Below are 14591 nucleotides of genomic sequence, written 5' to 3'. Positions count from 1 at the left end.
CCCTCCCAGAATCTTGGACTTTCAACCCTGCATCCTTCAGCTGTGACTGGTGAGCTTTGCCCTCCAGCTGGGGGCCCTGGTCTCTATATAATTTCCTAAACATCTCATCACAATTCCCCATATAAATATCCTTTATTCCTCTTCCCAGCAACCATTTAAGTGTTGCCTTCGCCATTGGAATATAAGCTCCTTGAGAGCAGGGACCATCTCGCATTCTTTTATTTGTGTACCTGGTCATGAGGTCTGAATGGTGGTTGTGAGAGACACTGAAGAACTGATCCCTGAGGCAGACAAGGAGAAGGCCCTAATGGAGATCAGTTTAGCTGCATGGTCCTACCCTCTGGGGAAGTTGTCCAGTCTGAAATCCAAGTTATGGAAACCCCCTGAGACCAGCCTCTGTAGGGCCTTGGGCAGCCTCACTTTGCCATGTCCTATCAGAAATCTCAGTCGTGTCCCTGAAGTTAAATTCTCTCTATGGCCACTCCTTTATTACAGGTGCCCCGGCCCTCTGCTTTCTCCTTATCCTAATCCATGCCATGTGGTCTCTCTTATAAGACCCCACCATGCCTTGTAATGTCCTCCTAACTCCACTACTCTCCTCAACCCCCCTTCTCCTCCTTACAGATAACTAAGAGTGCCAAGTCCCTTTCAGAGCTTAACGGGCTAGTCAAGGACATGCCCCAAATTCATGGGGAGTTTCTTTTCTCCTGATTAAATGCCAAGTTCCACTTGGAAACTTGCCCTTTCCATCACTAATTTTTAAACCCCCTTTCTGGGCTCTCCCAATTCTATTTCACATCTACCATTCCCAGTATTTATTGTATCCCTTCATTTTGTCTTTAACCTGTTCCCCCTAAATAAATCCACTTTTTGCCAAAGAGAATGGCCATCATGAATTCTTCATATGACCGAACCCCAACTTTTGTTGCCTGCTATCATCTGGTATCTAATCACCTAGAACAGTGCCTGGCATCAGATAAGCACTTAATAAATGCTCTGCTTATATATCTGTTTATAGTTATTTGTCTTCCCAGACAGAATGCTTGTTCTTTCCAAGTAAGGACTGCTTATTCATTTTATTTGTCTTCTCATCACCCAACAGGGTGCCTGATACATAGTAAGCCCATAGTAGGGATTTAATAAGTACTTGTTAATTCATTAAGATAAATAGAAGGCAGAAAGTCTTCTAGAATTGTGGAATAACCTTGGGTTCAGTGAATTATCCTCTTGGAATGCCCTCCAACAAGATAGGATTATACAGATAGACTAACACCTCATTTAAAAGAGCTAAAATTTCTATTCTCTTTCCCTGAAAAATTTGGAAACTGACCAGTTTTTGATTACTTAAATTTCCTTTTTATGACACTGTTTGCAGTCCTATGACTGTATGACTTATATTCTTCACTTTTAGCTACCCGTGGTGGATTGAGATAAACACCAATCTTTTTAGTATGGAAAATTCCTTTACTTTATCCACTTCTCTCCCTGCCTCACTTAAATTAAAAAAGAAAGACACAAAAGCTAAATCAGTCACTTAAACAGATGCTAACTCATCCCCTCCCTAGCATTCCTCATCCTCCATTCTCAAGTTCCTATCATTTGGACCTTTCTTTCCCTTATTATTGTGATCAGACCACCAGAAGGATTCAAGACATCATTTCATCTGATCAGGATCATTTATAAATAGCAGCTCTGCTCTGCCGCAGCTCACGATACTAAGATGAGTGAATTAAAGCAAATTGCTATTAAGGAAGAGAGAGAATGAATTTTAAAGAAGCACAAGGCAGGTTTCTCCTTTAGTGTCTTTTCATGCAAATCAGTACTCTATGGGCATCGGGGTAAGTACTGTGGTTCAAATTGCCAGGTACCAAGTCCCTTGAGGGGGAAAAAAAAAAAAAAAGCAAAGAACATTGTGTGATCTGCATTTCTCCTTGTCTTCTGAAGCCAAAAGCAAGCAGGGTTTTGGATTTTCCAGGTTTATTTCATAGAATCCAAAGAAGCAATTTTTGCAGGATAGAAATCTTTTTCTTAAAGGAAACTGTCCTTTCACGAAGTTTCCTAGTCAGCAAGGAAACCTCAGCTAGGAAATCATGGAGTTTGAATAATAGAAAGGAAGAAGAGAAATTGGGAACCAGTAAGGGAGAGGGGAGAACTCAGTACTCTTCCTAACACTGTTTTCCCACATTTAACAAGCTCTGACCTTGTTTTGCAATGAATAAATGACATGGTGTGTTCCACCTGGGTTAAGGTTTTGCATTTATTTTGAATCCTAAAATGAGAAACTAAGAGAGTCTCATTTAATTTAGTAAAATGATTTGAGCACTTTAACATCTAACTTGTCGTCATGAAACAGACAGTTATAATGATTTTACTAACCATCTTGATTTGTTCCTTTATTAAAAAGAAGAGATGGGAGGCAGCTAGGTAGTGTAGTGGATAGACCACCAGCCCTGAAGTCAGGAGGACCTGAGTTCAAATTTGATCTCAGACACTTAACACTTCCTAGCTGTGTGACCCTGGGAAACAACCCCAAATGGCTCAGCAAAAAAAAAAAAAAAAAATTAAAGAGATTGGACTCATCTGGGAATTCGAATCAGCCAATCAGGAGATAGATTAAATATTTCTCAAGGTTGACATACCAGAGATCCTTTGGAAAGTCTATTAAGTGAACCTGGAACTTCTCTGCTGTGCAACCAACTGCTGAACTGGCTCCTACCAGCTCCTAATGAACAGAACTCTTGCACAAACATCCTGGTCCTGAGGTTCCAGAAGACTTTTCATCCTGACTCGCTTCCTTATTCTGTGTGTCCCAAAGTGTCTCATGATTTCTGTGAAATGGCTACCTTCTATGAAATGGAAATTGATCCTAAAGAACCATGGCAGCGCCATGTGACCCTGATTGGTCACAGCATAATCATCCCCACTTGTGGTTTTTGATTTTATAATTCTTAAAATAAGCTCAGTTCTAATTGCAGATCCATATGTATACTATCAGCTTGAGAAAAAAAGCACATATAGCTAATACCATTTTGTTTTTCTTAGCCTGATCTCTGGGGTCAGCGTTATCCTGAATTTGCTTTTGGTCACTAAGCTGGAAGATGCATCTTTCTGGATATGTTTCACCACCCACCATCATCCTTTCCCCACCTTTCACCATTATCTTAGTCCTACTCTCATTAGACAAGCATATGATGACACTAATACATTGTTGGTGGAGTTGTGAATGGACCTAACCATTCTGGAGAGTGATTTGGAACTATGCTCAAAAAATTATCAAACTGTGCATACCCTTTGATCCAGCAGTGTTTCTACTGGGTTTATATCCCAAAGAGATTTAAAGAAGGGAAAGGGATCCACATGTGCAAAAATGTTTGCGGCAGTTCTTTTTTAGTGGCAAGAAACTGGAAACTGAGTGGTGCTGTGTTAGTATTGACATCAGGTCAGAATCATAATTAAACTTTTTGACACATTTTGTTATTGGATGATATTTTATAGTTAGTACTTACTAGTTGTGTGATCATGGGCAAACTTACTTTTTCTCAACCTGTTTTCTCATTTGTAAAATGAGGATAATAACAGCACCTACTTCACAGGGTTGCAGTGAAGATTAAATGAAGAAAATACATGTAAAGTATTTTGTAAACCTTAAAGTGTAATATAAATGTTAGCTATAATTATTATTCATCATAATTTAAAAATAGTATAACTAATTAAGAAAAATTCTACTGAAAGGAGGAAAGGGCCTAGAACACAGGCTGAGAAGGAACCCCAGAACACTGACCCCTAGATAGGTGTTGTTGAATGTTGAAGGGGAGGGAAGGAGGTGTAGAACACATACCCAGGAACACTCACTTTCTTCATTCTTCATAACTCTCCAGGGCTGCATACTCTTGACTTTCTCTATCAATACCAAGGACAACCACTTTTTCCTCTTCTCTTTTTAGCTTTTTTCTGTTCACTGACTTTTTCTATTAGCATGTAAATTCCTTTAGTCATAAAGATAGTCATCTTATCATTCTGCTAGCACTTGTATTCCGTGGGTTGAATTAAGTATTAAGTCCCAGTAAGCATTTAATAAATGCTTATTGACTCCTTTAGGGAGATAATCTGGGACACTTTGGTGCTACTGCTGAGGCTATTGGTTTAAAGGAAGCAAGGCAAGATTAGGCCAAAAAAGCGAATATTTGGTCAGCAATTTCTGGGGATAATGGGAGGCAGGAAGAGGAAGAGCACACCAACTTTCATAGTTTAGCTAATTACTCTTACTAATTAAAGAGACCTTGTAGTAGAGTGGAAAGAGTATTAAATTTTGAGTCAGGGGACCAGGATTCAATAACTCTGGACTAATTTTTAATCTCTCCAGGCCTTCATAAAGTAAGATAAATTAAGGGGATTGTACTAGATTATACCTGAGACTCTATTTCTATGCTCCTAGTCTAATATTGAAGAATGACTGTAAGTTTTCAGGAGCTGGGGTACTGGGCCCTTCCCTGTTCTGTTCCCAGGCCTCTGGTGTGGGCACGCTGGTCTTGGTATTCTTCTGCTAACTATTTTTCTCTAATCTAGTGATAATTTTACATATAGCTTATGTTATGGCTCACTTCTAGAGCTTCCACTCAAAAAGAGAGAATACAATTGGCTGCTCAATGTACAATATGAATCAGGTGTGGAAAGAGGTAGTTTATTACTACCTTTTTTGTCTATGTTTAAGTATTTTTATTATGTATAGTTTATTAAAAGATTCACAGAATGCATCAGGCAACGGGATGGCCCAGTGAATAGTGTGCTAGTTCTGGAGTCAGAAGACCTGAAGCCTCAGATACTAACTGTGTGACCCTGGACAAGTCACTTAGTCTTTGCCTCAATTCCCTCAATTATAAGATGGGGATAAGATTTTTTTCCCATTTTATTATGAGGACCAAATGAGATAGTATTTATAAAGCACCTAGCACAATATTTGCTATATAAGTGCTATCTTATTAATATAATGACAAACATGATTCAATAACAACTTATAATTACTTATAATTATAATAAGCATATATAACTTATAAGTACTGTTACAATATGCTGAGAGGGGGCTACTTAAAACTTTTCAGAACATAAAGAAGACTACAAGACTGGTAATTAAATATTTTACATTTGATCTCAGTTCTTCAAGGTCTAAAAAAGCCCCAGTACAAGTCTATTATTAATATGCCCAGCCCTTGGACCACTTCTCTTATTATTGGCCTTTCTCTCTAATGTGGAAGCTTTTCTTGACATCAATTAAGTCTAGGACCAAGGCTACTGGGCTTCTCAAAATCATTCTTGTCATGTATATACCTAGACTAAGAGGTAACTATTGTTCTTGAAGGACATCTCTTTTGGAAGGGGAATACAAAGTAAAAAAAAAATTACCAAAGGGTCCAAGTGCCAAGTCTCCTGCTTGAACTCATAATCCAAGTAGGAATAGTTGTACTGATGAGTAGAGCTGAGGAGATGAGCGCTATTATTTCTTCAACTTGTGACAATGAGCCTAAAGATAGTACAAACTCCTTACTACACTGGTGAGGCAAAGCAAGAGGCAAAATCTATTTCTTTTTTCAATGTCTGCATTTGACAAAGGTTGGGGAAAACACTAAGGAAATGATTATTCAGGATTTTCACATCATACCAAAATGCCAAGTTCTCCCAGAGCTGGGCTATCAAGAGGAGACATCAAGGTTCTCATGTGGTCAACTGGACTAGGAATAATATCTGCATAGGTTATCATGGCTTCTTTAGAACAATTCAATTACTTTATGACCCAAGGTACTAAAGTCAGCATTCTCTATACTGCCAAAAGGAATGAAAATTCTATTATTCTATTAAATTGTAATGACTGTTAAAACAGAACAAATTTTAAAAATAATTATTTTATAGATTTCTACCTTTTAAATTTTGGTGCTATCGGTCAAGCCCTGAGCATTCTACTCCAGTTGCAGCTTTGCACCAAGTATTTTAAGAATGCAAAATAAGAGAATATAAGTATTCATCTAGTCCCAATTCAAATTTGACAAATACTAGGAATTAAAATTCAGTTCTATAGATCTAGAACTATGAGCTATCTTTCTTACTTAAGAATGTTTCCCTTAAATCCTTCTCAGAGGAACTACCTAGTACACTGGAGCTATAGGGCTATTATTATTGCATTTTAAATAATACAGTCATCTTAGGCTAAAAAAAGGATAAGAGGAAAAAAGCTGAGCTGCCTGACCACTAAACCATCACTGGAAGAATGAAGAAAAAGAGAAAGCTTGCTATTTTATATGTCTCCATCATTCTTCTGGCTGGGACTCACACCAGAGACTCTGGGAGTTTTCCACAGATTTCAGCACCAGGAAAGCATGCAATAAATCAACTCTGTCTTTACCAGTTGGTGTTGCTATGGCAATAGGAATGCACTGTGGGCTTTAAAAGATGTAATTTTCTGTGATTCACTGTATATTTTTAGTGATTTTTCTTCCTGTATTATCTCTGTATAGCAATTGTCTATTAATGTTCTGAGCCAACACTAAAATAAATGGTCATTTCTAAGAAATGATGAAAATTCTTGGGATCAATCAGTAAAAACAAGACTGGATGATATCAGTGACTTCATGGATGCTCTGAGAGAATAACCAGATTATTAGAAAATAAAAACTCATTAATTTTTGTCAGGACAAATCTCAAAAGGATAGGTTTAGGAAATTGAGTCCTAGTTGAAACTAATTGGCTCTCACATCCATGGGGCATATAGGTGGTTATGTAGATTGTTGTGAGGACAGAGCCTCAGGAAATAAAATATCTTTTGCTAAAGGAGAATAGAAAACTTTTAAGCTGGCAAGATTTGAATGGTGCTGTTTGGCCTATAACTAAGTTATTTGTAACCAGGGTCCAATTTTTTGTTTGTTTTTTTAATGAAGAATGTTTTATTAGGGAAATTACAGAAAATACAAATTCAGCTTATAGGTGATAAAAAAAACCTCCATTGAAAATAGTTAGAACAAACCAAATTTAATTTTGAGCAATATTGTTGATAATAGATTTCTGTGTCCTCTAATAGCTAAATAAACTAAATTCAAAGCTTAATTTTATACAATAGAAAACACATGTACAAAATATGCATTGAAATCCATTGTTTGTACAAACCAATTTCTTTTTTAAATTTTAATAGCTTTTCATTTTCAAAATATATGCAAAGATAGTTTTCAATATTCACCCTTACAAAAACCTTGTGTTCCAAAATTTTCTCCCTCTCCCCCCACTTCCCTCTTCCCTTAGAGAGCAAGTAATCCAAAATAGGTTAAACATGTGCAATTCTTCTAAACATATTGCCACATTTATCATGTTGCACAAGAAAAAAATCAGATAGAAAAGGAAAAAACAAAAAAAAGCAAGAAAATACTATGTTGTGATCCACATTCAATCAACCATGGCCTTCTTTCTGAATGCAGATGGTTCTCTCCATCATAGGTCTATTGGAAGTGACTTCAATCACCTCATTGTTGAAAAGAGCCAAGTTCATCACAGTTAATCATCACATAATCTTGTTGCTGCTGTGTAGGTACAATGTTCTCTTGGTTCTACTCACTTCACTCAGCATCAGTTTATGTAAGTTTTTCTAGAACTTTATGAAATCATCCTTTTGATCATTTCTTATAGAATAATAATATTTCATAACATTCATATACCATAATTTATTTAGCTATTCCCCAATTGATGGGCATCCACTCAATTTCCATTTCCTTGCCACTACAAAAAAGGATTACTATAAACATTTTTGCAACATGTGGATCTTTTTCTCTTTTTTATGATCTCTTTTGCATACAGACCTATTAGAGACACTGCTGGATAAAAGGATAAGTTTGATAGCCCTTTGGGTATAGTTCCAAATTGCTCTCCAGAATGGCTGGATCCATTCACAATTCCACCAACAATATATTAGTGTGCCAGTTTTCCCACAGCCTCTCCAACATTAGTCCTTGTCTTTTCCTTTCATCTTAGCCAATTTGAAAGGTGTGTAGTGGTACTTCAGAGTGGTCTTAATTTGCATTTCTCTAATCAAGAGTGATTTATAACATTTTTCATATGGCTAGAAATGGCTTTAATTTCTTAGTCTGAAAATTGTCTGTTCATATCTTTTGACCATTTATCAACTGGAGAATGGTTTGTATTCTCATAAATTTGAGTCAATTCTCCATATATTTTAGAAATGAGGCCTTGATTAGAACCCTTGGATATAAAAATTTTCCCTCAGTTTTCTGCTTCCCTTCCAATCTTGACTGCATTAGTTTTGTTTATACAAAAACTTTTCAATATAATCAAAATCATCCATTTTGCATTTTATAATGTTCTCTAGTTCTTCTTTGGCTATAAATTCCTTCCTTCTGCACAGATCTGAGAGGTAAGCCTATCCCTTGTTCTCCTTATTTGCTTATAGTATTGTCCTTTATCTTTAAATCACGAACCCCTTTCAACCTTATCTTGGTATGGCATGTTAGGTGCTGGTTATATGTCTAATTTCTGCAGGACCAATTGTCAATGAAAAAACTGCAGAGTGACCTCCTGGAGACTAAACTTAAGAAACCAAATATTGCTCTATCTACTCTTCTCACAAGCCTCAGCATGTGGGAGTCTGACTACTTCACTACTTTCATTCCTATTCAATGAGATGGATATTTTAGGAAATGAAGCATAAGATAATCATCCATTAAGACTGACTTTATTAAGTCATTTTAATTCTCTCCTTTTAAAACTGAATATTCTGAGTTTGAAATCTTGTTGAATAAATCTCCCTGGCTGGCTTGGCTAAATGAGTTAGTTTTTTCACTTAAAGAAGAATTGAAGATCTTGAATCATGTTCACATAGGTCAGGTCTGAGCTGAAGTTTAAGTATATAAACTTCATTATCTATGAAGAATGAGTTCATTAAGCAAATTAATAGTGTAAACAAGAATTCCAGGAAAATGTTTAACCAACAAAGAGTTTCCAGACACTTTAGTAGGAATCATTAGCAAACAATTAGTATAATGATTACAAATTAGTATCATATAGTCATAAAAATTGGACTGGATTTCTGTTTGTCTTTTACTAAGTTGGATAATAACAAAAACAACAACCACAATAAAAACTGCAGCTACCTTCAGTTACTCATGGACTTGATATGAATAGAACTATCATTTTTCCTAACTTGAAATTTTCACTAATTCAGACTAGCTTTCCTTTTTTTTTTACCCCCAAAGCCAGGAAGATGTAACTATCACCACAGTGGGTACCAAGGAAGGATTACCTGTCCTGCAGTGCCCCCTGCTGATAACAATCTCACCGCTACAAATTTCCAATAAGGAGAATGAGGTGAGAACTAACACTATCCTATTAAAAAGAAAAGAAAATCTTGCCTAATGAATCCCAGACTAGTATCCATGAACTGGGTAAAAGGAAGAGGAAGAAAAAAGAGAGATAGGTGAGGGAACCTCCACAATGTCTCAAATGAGAGCCACAGGAAAGCCTGCCCCACCTCCCATTGTCACCTCATTACTTCCACCAAAGAGGGCATTAGCTATTCACTACTGGTGACTTTTCTTTTTTCTTTGAAGATTATAAAACTATTCCTTGGCCACAGTATTTACAGTACAGTAAATAATATAATTCAAAGTATTTTTGTTGTTTTTTGCCTAACTGACCTGGAGCTAAGTGATCCAAACACTCAAAAGGCTGATGCTACATGTTGAAGGGATGGGTTAGAATAAGGAAGGAAAAACATACATGTCAAGAGTATGGAAGACTACATAACATGGGTAAGGTTGCTTTCCCATTTGTGGCCATGTTTAGGCAAATACAGCACTTAGAAATGCTTCTCCTTTAGGCAGAATGAGTTCCAGCAAATGGGGATGTTACATGATTTAGAGAGGACCTTTTGGTTAGTAAAATGGGACATTAATTTCTGAAGCAAGAAGTACACATTTTTCTCTTTGAAAAATAAGGCCAAAATAGTTCTATTTAACATTGTAGGTAAACGTTCAAGCAAGTTCTGACAGCATTTACCCATGCACATTTTGAACCAAGGTCTGAGCAATATCAAGGGGCGTCTCCCTTTCCCAAGTCCTCTGACAGATAGGGTTCTTGTCTAATTAAATCTGATCTTAACAGATAAAGTCTATTATTCTTGGATTCCTTTTGGATGACTGGAGTTTTTGCCTCACATGTGTTTTGGGGGACACTTTTGCATCCACAGGGAAGATGTTCTCTCTGCTTGCCTTTCATTAATGCTCAGAGGACAGCAATGGGAATCAGTTTCAAACTAACAAGAAAATAGTCCCTCTGCTTCTAGAATGAATGAATTTTCTCATCTTCCTCCTCTATTGACTGAGCCTAGAAAAGCTTCTGCTTTTTTTCCCCTTGTTGTACTTCCTTGACACACCAGCTGACCAGTTGAGTACCATAGCTAATCCATGTGAAATGGGCTTGTCCCATGAGAAAGAATAAATACATCAGCACCTCCTGAGAGAGATGTCCAAACAAGACTGGGACCCAAAATTGCCAATTTCTTACCCAGTCTTCTATCTTTAGCCTGCTCTAGCCAAAGATCCATTTTGTTTTCCTTTCACTCCTGCTCTTCAAATCTGACTAGTATCATCACTGGCCCATGAAACAAGGGTACAGGCAGTTACTCCCACAGAGTTGACTGCATTTCTCTTGCTTCCTTCCATCCAAGTCTCCCCTATCTATTATCCATAGAGGATCTCATTTCAAAGAGATCATAAAAAAAGAAAAAAGGACCCCCATGTGCAAAAATGTTTGTGGCAGGTCTCTTTGTAGTGGCAAGAAACTGGAAACTGAGTGGATGCCCATCAATTGAAGAATGGCTGAATAAATTGTGGTATATGAATGTTATGGAATATTATTGTTCTTTAAGAAATGATTAGCAAGATTTCAGAAAGGCCTGGAGAGACTTACATGAACTGATGCTTAGTGAAGTGAGTAGAACCAGGAGAACACTATGCAGCAACAACAATATACAATGATTAATTCTGATGTACGTGGTTCTTTTCAACAATGAGGTGATTCAGGCTAATTCCAGTGGACTTGTAATAGAGAGAGCCATCTGCACACAGAGAGAGGACTATGGGACTGAGTATGGATCACGACGTAGTATTTTCACTTTTTTATTGTTTGCTTGCATTTCATTTTCTTTCTCATTTTGCTTTTTTTTTTTAATCTCACTTTTCTTGTACAGCAAGATAATTGTAGAAATACATATAGAAGAACCGCACATGTTGAACATATATTGGATTATTTATCATCTAGGGGACAGGGTAGGGGGAAGGAAGAGAAAAAATTTGAAACACAAGGTTTTGCAGGGGTGAATATTGAAAATTATCTATGCATGTGTTTTGAAAATAAAAACTTTAATTAAAAAAAAGAAAAAATCAATCTGAGTAGAACGAAGCCCAATTACAGTATTCCCTGAGAAACTCATAAATTCCATTATGAGGGTGGGCTCAAATTCCAAGATACCTTAGTTCAAACCCAAAAAATTTGGTTATCCCTAGTTATTTGATCTTTATCTCTAGGGTGTAGGATCTCTGTGGGTGGCTAAACCTGCAACAGTTTTCCCTCCAGATTCAATGATATCTCTTCCTGGAGCCCAAATTACTGATTCTTCTCTGCTCCTACCACCCACCTATCTCCAACTCCAAATGTCTGTTTTATCTGAGAAAGGTCTTTAAGATCTGTGTTTATGTCTTCTGGTAGGTCCTTTCCAATAAATGAACCAACCTATTTTTAGCCTTCATATCTCTCCAGAATCCTTTAACAGATACCAAAATACTGATTTTCATAGTTCTGCAGTGAGGAAAACAGGGAAGAATTGATTATCTCTTTTCTGAGGACAATAAAAATGAGATATGGAGGAAATGAACTCTGTAATCCTTCAAGCAAGGTGGAGCTGGTAGTAGAACCCATTCTTCCTGAATTCCAATCCTCAGTATTTTTTAACTGCAGTCCATTTTGGTAGAGCATCAGGCTCTATAGCTCACTCATATAGTACCTGCTTCCTCTTGTCACTTCAAACAAAACAAGTTATTTATTGTGGAATTTTTGCCCAGATAAATAACCATTAGTGAGATTCTGGTTTGTTTGTTTTTTTTAATGTTCATCCAGAGAATTGTAAATTTGGAATTGAATTTAAGGGGAACACTTTTTAAAATAGATAATGTACATTTTTATATGATTAGAAGAGAAACCACCTGAAGGTCCTTGTGGATCACTAACAGGTCACAGATCAGACTTTAAAATCAGTTACTTTCTTAGAACAAGGCATATTTTCCCACTGTAGGTCACAGGGGGAGATAGAATAGTCTGACTAAAATTTGGGTCCTCTCTTCCATTTTTATAGACAAGGTTACCCCATTGCTTTTCTTTTTTCTTCTTTTTCTTTTTTTATGAAAGACTTTCATCTCATTGTGTAGAAAGGTTAGTGGTGGGAGAGGGAAGACTTAACTATTATAAAATCAGGAGGTCTTTATATCCTCACTTTTGGGAGAAAATAATTAAGGGAAATTGTCAATTAAGTTTAAGGGAGGAGGGGATATCTGATTCCTTTTCTCTCTTAAGTATTCACAGAGATGAGATATTGATATGGCAAAAAGTATCAAAACCCAAAGATCCCTTTACCAAGCAGGAACAAATTTCTGAACCAGAAAGAAAAATTCAGTGGGCTGAGCTTCTTCTCTTATACAAGGAAGGCTTATTAAAGTCCTTTGTGCTAGTAGCCAACACTTGTACTCCTGAATAATACTATTTGTGTTTATGTTTCTGTCAAAAAAGAGACATTATATTCATTAAAAACCATTTCTGGCTGGATGCTATGAAGAAAGTATTTCCTCTATAAGTGTCTAATATTTTGCTTGTTTACTACCATCACTTTTTGTTTTTCCATTTTTTCTGGTCAAAAAATTTCTGACTTTCTGATTTTCTGTTTCTGATTTCCTAAGCAGATAATCTCTTCCTCTTAGTGATTCTTCATTTAAAGAAATTGTGAAGTTCTGACCTGAGGACCCTACTTACAAGATTTATTTTCAAGGTCTCTTAATTTAAGAAAAATGGCTGATGGAACTTACCACTCAATGGCATATCTACCTTTTAAGCAACACCATTTTAAGGGGAGCGTGGTTAGTCTAGATTCTAGATAAATTTATTTTGTTTCTCTCTTCCTTACATTTAGAGAACCACCTCAATCTTGTGAACCCATACAGTTGCTACAGCCCTGCCAGAATCATTATGAGTCAATGAGTGCTTATACTTTCTCTAACTCAGAATTATGCCTGCCTCTTTTGAGATACTGACTTAATGGTTAAAATGATTCAATCAATCCTTTCTATCTCAAAACAGATCTTCTCTCTTCAGTCATATATCAAATGTATTTTTTTCCGTCAAATTGAAAGCCCACTTTATAGGCAGGCAACAACACAGCAAGTTTATCTGCCTCATGCTCTCTACAGGTATATAGAGCTCCCAAAGAAAGTATCTCTCTCTTTCTAGTCTCAGTCTCAAAGCCTTTCCTATAGGAAAAAAAGGTCACTCTGATCACTCTATAAAAATAAAAGCTACCACTATAGGGATCTGAATAGTATATCTTTATAGGAAGCTAACACCATATGCGTGAAATTGGATCTTATAGCCCAAAAGTTTCTTTCCAGTACTTCAGTTTCTCAAAGAAACAACCCCTTCTGGTACCATGGACAGAGCTCTGCCCTATAGTCAGAGAACTTGGGTTCAAAACCTACCCAACACTCCTTGTGTCCTAAATCTGCACTTCCCTTAACTTCAAATTTTCTCATGTATAAAGTAAGAGGATGAATAATTATCTTTTCAAGCTCTAAGTCTGTGATTCTTCCCCCAATTTCCAAAGCTTCATCATGATCTGAAAAAAGAGAAGACTTTTTGCATTTGCAATCACATCCACTCCAGTCTTTCTCTCCCCAGTTTTCAAAAGCTGATGCAGTTTTATTTGTAGACAGGCTTCTTTTCCTCAGACTTAAAGGAAACAAGTCACTACAAAATAAAAGCCACAGAAACTAGCAGGAAGGAATGTTTTTCCTTTGACTTTGATTTAATGACTAGAAAGGTCCTTGGACAGCTTCTCCCTCAAATAAGCAGTTCAAATTTCACTTGGCGACAAGTTGAGACCAACCAGCTGATAGTTTATATTCTGAGCTGAAGAAAGTAAAACTTTCCCAGGAAGATTATTCCCTTTTTCCTTTATAGCAGTGGCAACCTCATATCCAGCTGCACCCCTCAAACAGGTCTCTTTATCCCATCTGACTTGAATTCTCCCAACATCCAGTGATCAAAGACTATTGCTACAACCTCTACTGGGCTTGTTGTGAGGAAAGGGAAGTTTCTAACGTCTTGTGCCTCCACTGTAGGCAGTTCTTCCAGCTTGGGAACTTCAAGAACTGTCAAGCAGTTACAGTCTTTAGAGTGGATAGAACTCCTCACCATAGTGATTTCCAAAATTCATTTGAAGACATTGAAACTACATTACACATTTGCTATCTAGTTATGAGGCTTCCTGTAAGCTAAGA

At 36.8% G+C, this 14591-nt stretch overlaps 1 long non-coding RNA gene across 1 annotated transcript in view; it reads right to left on the bottom strand.

Annotated features, from left to right (window-relative positions):
- Positions 1-14591, bottom strand: part of LOC116421590 — a 65636-nt gene that overhangs the window by 50365 nt on the left and 680 nt on the right. The window lies entirely within an intron of this gene.

Source organism: Sarcophilus harrisii, chromosome 2 (assembly GCF_902635505.1).
Source record: "Sarcophilus harrisii chromosome 2, mSarHar1.11, whole genome shotgun sequence".
Classification (NCBI taxonomy): domain Eukaryota; kingdom Metazoa; phylum Chordata; class Mammalia; order Dasyuromorphia; family Dasyuridae; genus Sarcophilus; species Sarcophilus harrisii.
This window is presented reverse-complemented; position numbering and strand designations above follow the sequence as displayed.